We start from the raw sequence: 16238 nt of genomic DNA, 5'->3' as shown, positions 1-16238 counted from the left end.
TCACCCTTTTAACCTTATACAGACCTAATTATCTCCACAAGGCTCTACATCACAATGCTATCTCATTGGGAGAATTTTTGTATTTAAATTTTGTGGGGTATATCAAGGTGCTATCCATAAAACCTTTCCCTACACAGAAAAAAAAGTTTAGGAAACCCAGGTCACTGAGGAGACTTTTAAAATTGCTCTTGATGAAAAGTGTCACGTTTACCTGTGGGTATGAGGACAAATGTTTAGATTGTTATTGGTATAGATCATTGTAGAAAACCACAGCAAGTCAAAATGCAGACTTGTGGAGCCAGTCCCAAAGGATACCTTCACAAAATATTCTAGTACACCAGGCCTAGCGAATATTGTAGAAGAAGAAGTGGAAATATTGTAAGAATCAGAGGATGAGGGGGGAGAAAAAGAAAAACCTTGCTCTCATGGCCTCTCCCGTTTCTCAGCAGCATCTCAGATCTCTAGAAACTTCCTCCACTTGTGGCTTAGCAGTGTCCACCTTCCCTTGCTGCCTTCCAACCTGCCCATTCAGAGCCCTGAAAGCGTTCTGTGGTCCTCTTTCCAACTCCATCTCCCTGGAATCTCTAAATTGCTCTAAAAACAGCAGTGCTGTCTAAGAGACTACTACAACTGGCTGCGTGGTGCAACACCATCTTCTTACAAACATTTTTTTTCCTGGACCTGTGTGAGGCCCAGTGAACTGTTTCATAGAGCAAGAACTGGAGTGGTCTTTGTTTTCTCACGGCTTGGTTTTTGTGTCAAAGTCTTCACTGTATCCGAGTAGTAGAAGTTCTGTCATTGTAGTGCCCCTTTCTAGATTCTGGGGGAGTTTCTCCTAAAATCTATCTATCTATCTATCTATCTATCTATCTATCTATCTATCTATCTATCTATCCATCCATCCCTATCTATCTATCTATCTATCTATCTATCTATCTATCTATCTATCCATCCATCCATCTATCCCTATCTATCTATCTATCTATCTATCTATCTATCTATCTATCTATCTATCTACCTATCAATCTATCGTTTATCTATTTTCTATCTATCTATCTATCTATCTATCTATCTATCTATCTATCTTCTATCTATCTATCTATCTATCTATCTATCTATCTATCTATCTATCGTTTATCTATTTTCTATCTATCTATCTATCTATCTATCTATCTATCTCCTATCTATCTATCTATCTATCTATCTATCTATCTATCTATCTATCTACTTATCAATCTATCATTTATCTATTTTCTATCTATCTATCTCCTATCTATCTATCTATCTATCTATCTATCTATCTATCTCCTATCTATCAATTGATCTATCTATCTCCTATCTATCTACCTATCAATCTATCTGTCTTCTATTTTCTATCTATTTATCTATTTACCTAACTACCTACCTATCGATCTATCTATCATCTATGTACCTATTGATCTATCACCATCATCTATCTATCTGTCTATCTATCTATCTATCTATCTATCTATCTATCTATCTATCTATCTATCATCTATCTATCGACATTTATCTGCAATTCTATGTGTGCACAGAAAAGCCCACTGTGATGCCTGTTACTGGCAGACATGGCTGAATCCCTTTACAGCATCTGCGCTGTCTCTTGGCCTATCGGTTGGGCTCTGACTCTCTCAAGCTGGACATTCCATGATCCAGCTTTTTTTTGTTCTAGCAAAGCCATCCTCTCACAGCTCCTGGATTGTGTTAGAACTGGGAATTCCTGAGGCTTGGCCTGCCTCTCTCTGCTTTGCCTTCACTCGCTTCCTTTAAAGGGATCTGAAAAAAAAAAGGAAGGTGCTAGGAGTGTGTTTGTCTCATAACTCCCTTCAATAAGACTTCCCTTTCTGCCTCCAGGTCATTATTTTTTTCAACTTAACCAACATTGCTTTCTCTCTAGCTTGACTTTGTTCGCTTGCTTTTTATTTCCCATAAAATGGTGCCACATTAAGCCACTCATTCCCACTGTTTCTCCCTTTATTTTGTGCCAGGAAAAGTGATTTTCTTTTCAAAAGTTTGCTAACATGCTAAATAGTTCAATAAATGAATTCATGAACAGCATGAATCATGACTCCAGCAGTTATGCCCAGGCGCAAATGGGTTCTGAATCCCAAAACCTCTTATAAGATTTGGAAATATTAATATGATTTTTGTGGGAATTAAACAAATAAAAATGGCTTGCTTCTGCTCTTCTGGAGTTTTATTATAATTTTGTTTACTGGAACTGCTTAATCTTATTTATTTTATTAGATCATTTGTTATTGCTCTATGAGATTCCAATAAACTCTTTAATAAACATCAAAACTTGAGAACTCATCACGCCCTGCTACGTTTCCATAAACACAGCTTCACTGCAGCCTGATATCAGGACTCTTTTTGCAAAGCAGATTATCTAAACATTACTTTATGATTTCTTTTTTTCTTTTTAAAAAAGCGTAGGTAATAGACATTATTTGAAGAAACCAATTGTAATGCAATTCAACATAGTACCACTGATCAAATTACCCCTTCCAAAGATGGCAGTTCAGAATATTTACTGTGGAAATATTTGTCTTTCAAATGCTGTCTTAAATCAAATTGCAGTGAAAATACGCAAGACCTACAAAGACTGTCTCTGTTAGCAACACCTCTGGAGGTAGGAAGAGAGAATAAAATGAGAGTTAGAATTCTTGCCCTTTCTTACAGATACATTATACCTTAATTGTGTGGGATGCAATATTTTTCTGATCAAAAATTATATTTGCCAAATATATTACCAGTCAAGTTAGGCATAATTTTGCCAGATCCACACATTTATAAATTTATTATGGGGATTGTCTCTAAGCATTCCATTTTAATATAATAGTTTCCAATAAATTAAAAAAAGTATATGGGACATAAGAATAACATAAAGGGAAAATGCACATATTTGGTCTCTCCTAACTCAAGGTTCTCTCTCTCAAAAACCGTATCTTATTCTAGAATAATGGGCTTATAATATCTTCTATGTCAAGTCTGAGATTCAGACTATGAGCTACCAAACCTTCAAGAAAGTGTCCAAGCTGAGAGGTTTGGGCTAACCTCTGACCAGGTTTTATCCTTTGTCAGCATCTCCTTATCCACTCCAAGATTTCCCTCAGTTCCATTCCTTTGACAGAGCACAATGTGTGTCGGATGCTTGGAAACCCCTAAGAGAGGAAAGTTAACCTCCCTGCCTCTGTCCCCAAGCTGTGGAATGTCATGGTGGACAAAGATCATTGTATTCTCTAGTGGTCTGTCTAACTTTGGCTTTCACCTTACACAGATATTCTAGCTTTTTGTTGCATAAAAAGAATACGATATTAAACTTGTATCAGGCACATAGAAAAACCTTGGGAAATATTATCTTCCTTTCTTTTTAAGAAATGCTGTCAAAGCTCATCAAAGCTAGCATTTAATAGAGGAGGTAACTCTGCTTATGAGGGTCTCAGATCAGTCATGGCAGAGTACCTTTCCAGTGCTGCCCCACATGCCTGTATTAACAACAGGACACAGGGACAGAAATCCCCAAGCTCATTCCCTAGGGGTTGACATAGTAAATTTTTATTGTCTAAGAGGAAGATTTTGATGAAATTTCCTACCACATTTCCCTTGGAAATGATGAACCGGGAGAAGCAACAGGATACAGACCTCTGGGGGGATAAGCGTTAAAAAGAAACAGTTGGAAAATTCAAAGTGTGAGAGAGTCCTGCAGGAGAGGACAGAAAGTCCAGAGTGTAGGGGATGCCTGCCGGAGAGGACAAGATGGACAGGAAGGCTGTGTGCCAGGGCTCCTACATCTGACCTACTTTGCAGGTTTGCAGACAGCCAGCTTTTCCAGTGAGATTCAGACAGGGTTACTCTGTATTTCCGTGGCTCAGAAATGGAAACTGGGTAAAGTCTATAATGATGAAGAAAGTATTGAGGCCAGGAAATTGGTCCCTGTATCTAACCTAGAGCCAGATCTCGGGATGAGGATGGGGAGAAGAGAAACAGGCAGCAGAAGCAAGAGTGGGTGCAGATCACCTAAAAACAAGACAACAATTCAGCAGGTATATGAGTGTGACATTTGAGTAAATCCAACTTGGTAGAGCAGAACACATGCAAAATGCCAGGAAGGAAAAGAAAACAAGGGGAAAATGCTAGAAGATGAAGGAGGGAGAACAATACCATGGGAGAGAGAGCTCAGTGCAAAGCAGGAATCCATTGTCCTCCTTCTCCTTAATATCATCCTTAGTATCTAGACTTTTGTTTTTTTAATGAAAGGACAATCCTAAGTATTTGCAAATAAGGAGACATTTAGGGCTAGGAGGATAAAAAATGATTTACTAATTTCCCTCCTTTCTGTTTTCCCATGACATAATACAAATAAATGCATATATCCAGGCAGGTTTACTCATACATGTGAGCATGCACGCCCAGGACACACAATCACACAGACACACTCAGACACATCCCCACCACCGCTTTACTGTTTTTCTCTTCATGTCTTTGTGAGATAAAATTTCAGATTTAGTCTGGTTCACTGCAAAGGTAACAAAAACACCATAAAATATACATGCTCCCACTGAGGAAGACACAATTCTTATTTTAATTGTTCATTTTTTGATCTGTAGCTGCTCTCAGGGTTATGGGGCAGAATTATAGATGGACTGAAGAGTCAGGCAGTGCCCGTGGGAAGGGAAAAAGGTGCAAGATAAATCAAACTCGGGAAGAGGGCAAATAAACAGATCTGAAACACAAACACACGCCTATTAAATAGAGATGGGGAAAACCATTTGTCAAAATTTCTGATATCGACTGTTGATCTTTCTGTAGAGAGTCACTTTGTGTCCATTCTGCTGACTTATTGAATAGATATCTTCAAGGAGTTCGGGCTCCGCTTCATCTAAATCAACATTAACAAACTTCAAGCAGAATTCTGGATCTCAATTACAAGGGAGTTGGTTTCAAGACCAGACAGAGTTAATTTGTCAAGTGTGCCTTCCTACAGGGCGATGCTCTGGCTCACACCTTCAAAGTAAATTTGACTCAGTCTATTGGACATTGAACCAGGATTCTAATTAAAGGAGTCTGTCTTCTTGGCGTTTCTGTCACATTTTTTTAATATAGGTGCTTGTGTAAATGTCATTATTTTTCATATTCCAAGGTGTTATACTTTGGAGACCAAAAAAAAAAAAAATATCAAGAGGAAGGATCAAGCCTCAGTCCTTTTTCTTTAAAAATGTCTCCCTCCTCCTTTGTACCTAACTGCCACCTCCATTGCTGAGGTGAGTGAGGTGCTCTCCCCTTTTTCATTTCCTTGCTGGGAGGTCAGGCCTCAGAACAAAGAGTAAGATGACAAGAGATGCTCTCACAGAAATAAAACAAGAGGGACAAAACATGAAGATGACTCAGGAAGGATGTAAGAGGACGGCACACAAAAGATCAGAGAGCTGAGAAGATTATGGAATTAAGAAAGATGTGATAATGCGATCACACAAAAAGGACATTTTTTTTTTTTAAGTAAAAAGACACAGGAGAGTCGATTGAAAGGGATAAAAATAAAAACAGAGACCTGAGCTTTTCTTGTCTGTGGCTGTTGCTTCACCTAAGAAAATGGCTTTCAGGCAAATCTATTGCATTTTACTACAGTTATGTAACAGTTCATTACAAAGCACAGGACACTGTGAAATAAACAAGGAGGAAGGCAAAATATGTTTCCTAGATTTCTTTATAAAGTGGTAAATTTCATACTAGCTTCAGACTCAACTTCAGTAGACGTTGGGTCATTAAGAATGACTGCTCATTGTATAGAGACGTGGGTCTGTGGCTGATTCCATAGAGCGATGGAAGAGCGGACTGAATTTGGCTCTGTAACAGCTGTGTGGGGTATGGAATGTGAGGGAGCCTGGGCACCAGCTGTGTATATTTCATATACTCTAAACTGCAGATAATGACTTGTTCTCTCCTTAATTTAAAGGAGCCATACTGTGTGTATGATAAAATGTGATTCTACCACAATAGTTGTATGTATGTATGCATATACGTGTGTGTAAACCTATAAAGAAGTGGTCTACTGATACTTTCAGTTTTGACACATGGCATAGAAGAAATAATAGGAAAATCTAATGATATTTGATTCCCAGATGACAATACAAAATCATAATACTAAAATGTACCAGTCATTGGCTCCTCTCACAAATTAGGGAAATGTGTATGTCTCAAAATTTAACACATCCAAAAGGCTAATTGCTAAAATTCTTATCTAATTTTTCTCCTTTTGATTCTTTCAATCAATCAATCTATTTATTTATTTATTTTAGTGTTTAGGATCACTCTTCTGGTGCTAGGGACTGCCAAGTCTTTGTAAGTAAGGAGACATTTCACAGGGGCAACTGTTATTATATGTTTTATATGTATGTATCTTTCCAGGGACTGCATACTCACATCTCCACATAAATAACACAGATCTTTTAAAAATATAATACATGGGATGTTTTCGGACCAGCAAAACTCCTACATTGCAATCCTGACCCCCAATGCCATGGTAATGGGCGGAGGGCCTTGGGAAGGTGTTTACGTCCTGGGGACCTTATGACTGGGATTAGTGCCCTTATAAAAAGAGGCAGGACAACTTGCTCTCCCACTCTGTGCAATATGAAGATATGGATAGAAAAAGATGGAAATCTATGGCTCTGGAGGAGGGTACTTAGTAGAGTCTTAACCTGCTTCTCCATCTTAGACAGCCTCCTCTGAGAAATGCTTGTTGCATAAGCCCCCCCCCCAACCCCAACCTTAGAGTATTCTTGCAGAAGATACAATGAAGACAGTGTTTGATACACAATGGACTGAGTGACTGGCGTGTTAATGGACACTTAGGATATGGCTTTTTTCTGTTTTGCACAGTGCTGTATCATGTGCTTCTGTAGTCATTGCTCTGGCAAGAGTGTGAGGGATGCCTATATGTGACACATCGAATCATTTAGACGTTAAAGCCAAGTTCATACACTGGTAGCCAAAGTAGGTTCTACCCCTTCCTTTGTTTATTTAGATTACTACAGTTCTACAACGTGGTGAGGTGAGAAAAAAAAAATGAACATAAAGCAATGCTTTTCATATCACTTAAAGTCAGTAAGTATGAAAGATTGAATTTAGCTAGGCACAGTGGTGTATACGTTTAATCTAGTACTCAGGAGGCAGAGGCTGATGGATAGATCTCTGTGAGTCTGAGACAGACCAGGCCAGGGGTGCAGAGTAAGATACTGTATCAGCCTCTCCTAAAATTGAATTTACTTAATATTGCACATGGGTATTCTGGTTAAAAAAAAAAAAAGACCTGCCAGTATTTGGTTACTAACAAAACATAGCACCTAATTAATAATTTCTCCTATATCTATTCTACAAATATATTCATTATTCTCATTTTTAGGAAATTGCTAATTATGCTATTATAGTCAAGATTTTCATGTAATATAGACATTAAAGATTTAGAATTAAAATGCAATTATATTTAAAGAACCAGAAATTTGTGTGCATTTTCATTAAAATAAAATGTAATATAATACATAGAATAATGGATAATTAAAATTGATCTATATATTAAAGATCAGTTTTCTTTTTATTTTTTCAAAGTTTTTTTTTTTTTTTTACAAATTATTTATTTATCTTATATATATGAGCACACTGTAGCTGTTTTTAGACACACCGAAAGAGGGCATTGGATCATATTGTGAGCCAACATGTGGTTGCTGGAAATTGAACTCATAACCTCTGGAAGAGCAGTCAGTGCTCTTAATGGCTGAGCTATCTCTCCAGCCCCCAAAGATCAGTTTTCTTTGATACCAATACAAGTGTAGAAGAAGCTAAAGAACAATTTTTAATAATTCTTACAACTAAGCATTGAGACGTTTCCACTGGTAAAGTGCTTGTTTTGTAAGCATGAAGACCCAAGTTGGATCCCAGACAGACACAAAGCCACGCATGGTGGCATATACCCTTGTAACGCCAGTACTGGAGGCAGCACAGGGAGGTGAATCTTCTGGTCTCACTGTCCAGACAGCCTAGTCTACCTGGCCAGTGAGAGACCCTGTCTTAAAACCACTACGGTGGATAATACCTGGGAAGCAGCAACACTTGATCCAGTCCTTCCAGACCTGCATGCATTTGCACTATATCCAGGCAGCTTGTTGTACAACTGACTCTTCAAGCAAAACAGCCTCTGTCAGTTCAGCAGTGCCTGTCTGTAAGAGGCCACCAAAAGCAGGCCTGTAGACTGGTACGTTTCCCCGGAGAATGAGTGAGCAATGGGGAAGACCATTGGATCCCCGCTAGAGATTGCAGAGGGGTTTCCAGACTTTTAAATGAGATTCTGCCCCAGTTGCATGTGGGTGTAGGGGTCCTTGAAGTGCTTGTGTGTGTGTGTGTGTGTGTGTGTGTGAGTGTGTGTGTGTGTATGCCAAGGCAGGTTAACTGACAGGGGTTCCATCAATGTGACCAGTGGGGAGCCACCATTCATGCTGGGTGAAGACTGAAGTCCAGCTGATTTGGGGTCACCTATGTCCCTAACAGTGACCTCCTCACTCCTGCTCTATAAGGAAGCTCAATAAACTCATTGGTTCCATTGAGCAAATTGTTGGAATCATACTTTGGTTCATCATTGGCAATTATGAGGAAGAAGCAGACATTTATGTCTCGCCAACATATCTCCATACCACATGAACATGCATGAGTACACACACACACACACACACACACACAAACTTAAACCAGCTAATTTCTTACATTTTTCTTGTACATTTACTTTTCAAATGTACTGAAATTCTGATTTAATGTTTAATTAAACTTTAGATAATGTATTTATATCACTAAATACTCTGATGTAAGTAAAATACAATTTAATATGAAAGCAAAGATGTTTGGGTTTGGTTGCCTGGCCTGCCCAACAGTCTGTTTCCAGTTAGATTGGGAATAGCATAGAAATGATATTGTTTATGAGTAACATCTAAATCATTACTCAGTGAGTGCTGTAGACAGCACCACAATCTGACCATTACAATTCCCCATAGACAAAGAGCAAGAATTGTACCATCAGCTTTATTATAAGATAAGAATTGGAAGATCTGTCTATGAAGTCCCTGCAATCCAGGTTTCCATCCAGCAGGTCTTCCATCTTATGCAGGAACATCATGGCTTCTATCTTTCCCGCCCTCTGAAGAAGAGGTCACTTCTGACCTCCGATGGTATTCTCAAAATTTCTAAAATGCCTTTCATTTTGATGGGATGAGTTAATGAATGTGGCGAAATTTTCCCCAGGACTGGAACAATTCAACCGCTGTGATTCGCTGGTCACAGTGCTGGGGTGGATGTCAGATTGTATATGATAAAGCCCCCCTCCCCCCCCCCATCAAAATGAAAGGCGGTTCTGTTCAAACTTTAGAAGTTTGGAGAGTGCCACATACCAAGTGGATTTGAATCATAGATATTTACCAAATTGCTTTTCTTGGTATGTGGTAAATAGGCCCCTTTCAGTCCAAAAGGGCCTCTTTTGCACATGTCAAAACAATTGTACTTGATAGATAACCGAACATGTGCATTTTATCCTTAGGATAAATGAGAAGTTCAATAGATACTTATATTTTTCACAGATATTACCAACTTGTCTCCTTTCGCCGTGGGTTCTGGGGCTCAAAACTCAAGTTGTCAGACTTGGGGGCAAACACCTTTACTGGCTGATCTACCTCTTCAGCCCACTTCTATTTCTTGTGATTGTTTCATGTCTATATGAAGGCTGCAGATTTCATATATTAATTCTTCAACATTTCCATGACAAATTCTCTTAGCATTTAAATGATTTTCTCAATTACTGATTTTCTTGGTTAACTAGCAAATCAGGATAGTTTTATAATTTTTCATCTATTTATTTCATTCCCTTAATTGCACTGATTAGCCAGGTGATCTGGCTGATATAAAATATTACAGCTCAAATAAACTTGTTCCTGAATTTAATGGAATTCTTCTAGTTTTTTTTATTAATTGTGGTGTTAAAATTTGGACTGATATACATTTATGTATTTATCAGACTATTGAGCTATCTATTAATATTTTATCATTCTTCTTTTGAAATTAGGAATAGAGATTACATTTTGTGCAATGAGCTGTCATCATCTGCAGAGATGTTGATGCTTCCTTCACGTTTCATCTCTTGGATAAAGTGACTTTCATCAGTTCATAGTCCTTAATCCCAGCACCCCCTGCAATTCCAGAGTAAAGCCCACTTGGCTAGCGCATTTTCCTTTCTGACTTTCTGAATTTTATTCTTGGTGTTTTACAGAAAGTGTACATCAGCAATTGTAGAGAGTGTTGTTGGATTTTTAAAAATGTACATGTTGTGCCAGTGTTTCTAGGCTCTTCCTTCTCTCTTCTAGAAAAGCTGTCCTTCTTTCTCTTGTCAGTGTCCTTGGCTATGGGTGGAATTAGTTGTTTCACTGGATGGTTTGGTACTAGGGCTTCCATACATGTTAAGTTTGTTGTTTGCCTAGAGGGGATCAGAATGCAATTACTCTGACATACAGAATTTTTATTCTGCTAAAAACCCAATGTCACATTACATCATAATCTTGCTTTTTACCATCTGACTAAGCCAAGGAGGACTACACACAGCCAGCCCTGAGCTAGCCTCAGCTCAAGTGTCAACTCTCCCCAGTCCCTCTAACTGGAAGCCAATCTGTTTCTTTGAGCATAACTATGTTTTTCTTTATAGTTTGTTTGGTGATAGCCCCATCACGACTTATTCAATAAATTCATTAGGCTTCTAGGATATAATCTCATGTAGTCTTTGGCAAAACCCTACAATTTGGCTACCTCACAGATAAGGCATTAGCCTCGCTGGGACTATAGCTCAGCACTAGAGTACTTGCCTAACATGAGCCTGTGGGTTTGCTTTCTAAGACTGTAAAACCAAACAAAGCCAAACCAAACCTAACCACACCACACCACACCACACCACACCACACAAAAACAAACCAAACCAAACCACACCATATCATAACACACCAAGCCAAACCAGACCAAACCACACCACACCACACCACACCACACCAAACCACACCAAACTAAACCAAACCAAATCAAACCAGACCAAACCAAACCAAACCACACCACATCACACCACACCAAACCAAACCAAACCACACCACATCACACCACACCAAACCAAACCAAACCACACCATATCATAACACTCTAAACCAAACCAAACCAAACCTAACCTAACCTAACCAAACCAAACCACACCACACCACACCACACCACACCAAACCACATCACACCAAACCAAACCAAACCAAACCAAACCAAACCACACCACACTATACCACACCACACCACATCAAACCAAACCAAACCAAACCAAACCAAACCAAACCAAACTAAACCAAAAACCAAAACCAAATCCACTCAACCCTGTCCCCCAAAACAAAAATCCTTTCTCCTCATCAGATAAACCAAAAGTTTGCCAAGAATCCCTTCCAACTTTTTGTTGGAAATGGGGATTTGAAACCTGGGTGAAAACTAGGACTGTAGCTCAGTGCTACCATATTCTAAAGCAAACACACTGAAGAAATAATAATAATAATAATAATAATAATAATAATAATAATAATAATGTGTGTGTGTCTTTGTGGTCTGGTTTTCTCCTGCTACCTCCATATTGGTTCTGGGAATCAAACTCAGTTTGGCAGAGTTGTACCATGAGAACCTTGTCCCCTAAACCGATGCAGCACCCACCTTTAGACTAAACTCCTTTTTTGTCTTTAGACCAGGCAAATAGATACTTTTTACCCTTGTTTTGAGTGTGTTTCTCGATCCCTTTTGAGAGTCTAAGTTCCTTCAGGGTCTGACCCCAGTTTGTTTTATATCTCTTGAAATTATATCTTCAGTCCATCAGAGGAATAGGAAGAAAGTTTATCAAGTTGTTAGAAGTAAATGGTGCCGTCGTTCCAAATTTGGGTCCAATAAAACTTCAGAATGAATTATGGAGTTTTGTTCATGCAGTTAATCTCTGTTTATAGTCCATTAATCCACACATTTATAAGTTCTTAGCCAACGGCTTTCGGAAGGGTGTTTGGAGTTCAGGGATATGAGATTTGCTTTTTGTAGCCATTTGGCTATGGAGAGCAGTGGAGGGTTATTCCCCAGGGCTAGGTCGGCAGGCAGAATTTCTGGTGTTAATTGTCTGTGTTCATCTCGATGCTGGAAAACCACAGAGTCTTGCTCATTTATTACCTTCCGGGGCCTGATTGTGTTCTAGGAAGCCAGAGCTTCATCATCGTTCTGTCGAGCCGTGATACCCCGCCCCCTTTAATCCTTGCAGAACTCCATGTCTCTCCCCTGATCTCCTCACTACCTACTTGGCAATACAATGATTTATGTGCACTTCTTCTTTCCATTATTACCCAGTGAACACTTCAACGTTGGGGGCCCCATGCATTTTCTTACTTCCCACTGTGCACACGTGGCTCCTGACACATAGTAGGCACTCAATACATCGTTAAAAAGTGATTAAACTAGGTTTTAATTCAGCAAATATCATTCTTCCTATTTTACTAACACCATTTTAGCATTTTTTTTTCCAGCTGCCCACTATTCATGTGGGTGGTATGAACCGAAACTGCTGAAGAGGGATGTAATTTCCCTTGTTAATATAATTACTGCCATATATTATCACAGCACTAAAGTCATAACACCCTCATTTTCAGTGGCCTATACACATCGCCAAAATTATCTCGGGAGGAGAAATTTATCATGTTTGTTTTCTGTCTCGAAGTGCTGCCGAGTTTGGTGAGTACATACTCCATCCCTTTGAGTGACAGGTATGTGGAAGAGGGAATGTCACCTCTCAGGAAGAAGAGGCATGGATATTATTTGTATCTAGATAATTTATTCACTGCTTGGATCCCCAAATTAGGGTAGGGGGTGGGTAGTGAGGTAGTTTTTCTCTGTGGTTATTTCATACTTTTGGAAAATAATGAACAAGGAACTAAAAACCCGGAGATGGAGCAGGGGAGGAAAAATCTGAGTGCTATTGCTACCAGGGTAGCAGGCCCATGGCTCTGACAGCTGGATTCAGGGGGCAAAGATAGGATGTGCAGTCGTTAGTGGCTAATCAGTAATCACAAATGCAATGTGATGTGATGTAATGTGATATGTATGTGTATCTGTATGTATGTGTATGTGTGATGGGTGGGTGTGCATGTATGTGTGTGTTGGGTGTATGTGTGATATGTGTAAGAGTGATGGGTATGTGTGTATATGATATATGTGTGTGTGTGTGTGTGATGGGTGTGTGTGTGTTTGTGTATTGTTGTTATCTTAAGAATCCTTGCCCCCCCCAGCTCAGAATTTAAAGGGAATATTAGTTGAATAAATGTAAGTCAGGTTTTCTATTGCTATGATGAAACACCATGACCAAAATTGATGGGAAAAAGTACGACTTGTTTACTCTTCTGCATCTATGTTCATCTAAGGAAGTCAGGACAGGAGCTCAAGCAGGGTGGGAACCTGGAGGCAGGAGCTGATGCCGAGGCATCTCTCTTTCTTTCTCTCTTTCTCTCTTTCTTTCTCTCTTTCTCTCTCTCTCTTTCTCTCTTTCTCTCTTTCTCTCTCTCTCTTTTTCTTTCTTTCTTTTTGTATTTTGAGACAGGGTTTCTTTGTATAGCCCTGACTGTCCTGGAACTCACTCTGTAGACCAGACTGGCCTTGAACTCAGAAATCTGCCTGCCTCTGCCTCCAAAGTGCTTGGATTAAAGGCATGAGCCACCACAGCCCATTAACCTACTTTCTTATAGAACCCAAAACACTAGCTCAGGGTGACCCCACTCACAAATTGACTGGGCCCTCCCCATCAGCCATTAACTAAGAAAATGCATTACAGCCTTTCCTATACTCACAGCCTGATCTTATGGAGGCATTTTCTTGATTGAGTCCCCCTCCTCTCAGATGACACTAGCATATGTTACGTTGACATAAGACTAGCCAGAACAAGCTAAATCAAGCTAGTCTGTGTTTGCTCTTTGGGTGGCTAGATGTGGGGCACCAACCCTGCTTGCCAGGTTTCATGCTGGAGGGTCAACTGTGAGGAAGAGGACTGTCACAGTCTTGAACTGTAGAGGGTACCACAAAGATATGTCTCAGTGGGTTGCAGATCTTACATGATATGAGATAAGCTTTAGCCACTAGGGGATCAAACACAGAAGCCAGAGGTCAAAGTCATGCTGGACTTTTAAGGAATAAGACAAAAAGAAGGTTTCTAAAAGGGAGGAGGGTCTACAATGACATATCCCTAATGGCAAATAAACTTGGAAATACATGACTTGGGAACTAGAACTGGTATCTCTATTTAAACATCCATTTCTTAATTGGAATATTTCTAAGAAGTCCTTGAACTTAGCTTTTTCTAGAAGTTCTCCAATTGTAGCTGCTTTAAGCCTGCTGTACATTAGAGTCACTTGAGAAGTTTTAAAATCTCAGTCAACCCTGTACCACTTGCGCATTTGTCCCTAGTAGATTTGAACAACACAGATTGAGAACTATTTCCAGATGTTTCCCTGGGCAGGAAGTAGAGGCTTCAGTGACCACTAGAGGCCAACAGGAACATTACCAGAACCAGAAACAGCTCTTGGCCAGGAATTCATAGATGACAGCTACTATTTATGGAATGATTATCTGTGCCAAGTACTTTCTTCATGAACTCATCTGATCCTCAAACAAAGTCTGTAAAGAAGATTTTATTAACTCTGTTTCAGAGATGAGAACGTTAAGGACCAGAAAGAACCTGACTTTGAACCCAGATCTTTGATTCTTGGGTCAACCTAATAGGGCTATTACATTAATATCAGTAGCGTTAGAAGCTATCATAGTATTAACTCCAGAGTTAGACTTAAATTTAAATTCTTACTCTGAAATTTAAGGCTGGATGATTAGGACAAATTACTTAATTTCTCTGGCCTTTAATTTTCTTACCACTACAATGGCAACAGAGTGGTTTTAAGGCTTAATGGAGATAATTCTCATGGGATACTGGCTGGCTCAAGCTAAACACTAAGGAAGGTGCCACTATTATTAAAACTGGCCCAGAAAGCAGAGACAGGATAGGAAATACAGCTATCAAGCTTAGCAGCCCAGCTAGCAAGGGCTGACGAGGTATTTTAGAGGAAGAGGGCACATGCATAGCATCTCATAGGAAGGAACTTTCTGTACCATCCCATGAAGTGTGGGAAAGCTGAGACAGGAAGGAAAATGAATCAGTGATGTTCTGAGATCCTCCTTCCTCCCTCCTTTGGTTCCCAAAGTTCCCCCTGTACTGTTCCTTCTTCTGCCTAGCATGTGCTTTGCTGGCTGAGATCTAATGTTTGGGTCCAATTTCAGGTGATAATGGCTTAGGAAGGTACCCCTCATAGGAGCATTTGACCTTTGCTAAGAGATTCAATTAACCCTCAGGACCTGAAGGAATTAATCTGTCACGGTGTAATTTAAGGCCCCGCAAGGGGTCCTGGGAATATGGTGCTGAGTGGGGCATGTTCCTTTGGTCAGCCAAGACAGAACACTTCCTTGTTTGTTTAAAGGACTGTCATGAAGGTATCTAGAGAGCCAGGACCTCCTCCAGTTTATTTTAGTATTGTCTAAAGTCTATGGTTGTCTATAGGGACACAATACATTCTCAAAATTATTTTGTTAAATGAAATTTAAAGAACATATTCAATTAGCACCCTTTACTTCTATATAGCTATACATGAATGCAGAACAACTTTGAGCACAAAGTTTTTAAAAAGTAAAAAAAAAAAAAAAAAAATGAAGTGCCACATAATATTTTGTAAGACTTTAAATGTTTGCCTTCAAACTTAGCTTACTCATTTAGCAAATGAATATTATCTGCTCTAGGAAACTTCTGGTGGAAACTTGATACATTGAGGGCAATCAAGAATGATTAGGGTTGTTTCCTTCATAATCTTTTTTGAAGTCGTTTCATCTTTACTTTAGGTATGCTCTTAGCCAAGAGGATGCTTGCTCCTTTGGGTGTATATGTCGAGGATTTCCAAGGCTTTAGCTCCAGACTCTATGGGCTCTTTGTATGGGTGTTTAAATTCTGTGTATTAAATGTGATAGAATTCGTCACACAAAGAAAATGTATACCATATATATGTATTTTTTAAATGTAATTTTTTTATCCTTAAACATAGAAATTA

Source organism: Apodemus sylvaticus, chromosome 20 (assembly GCF_947179515.1).
Source record: "Apodemus sylvaticus chromosome 20, mApoSyl1.1, whole genome shotgun sequence".
NCBI lineage: Eukaryota > Metazoa > Chordata > Mammalia > Rodentia > Muridae > Apodemus > Apodemus sylvaticus.
Note: the sequence above shows the minus strand (reverse complement) of the source record.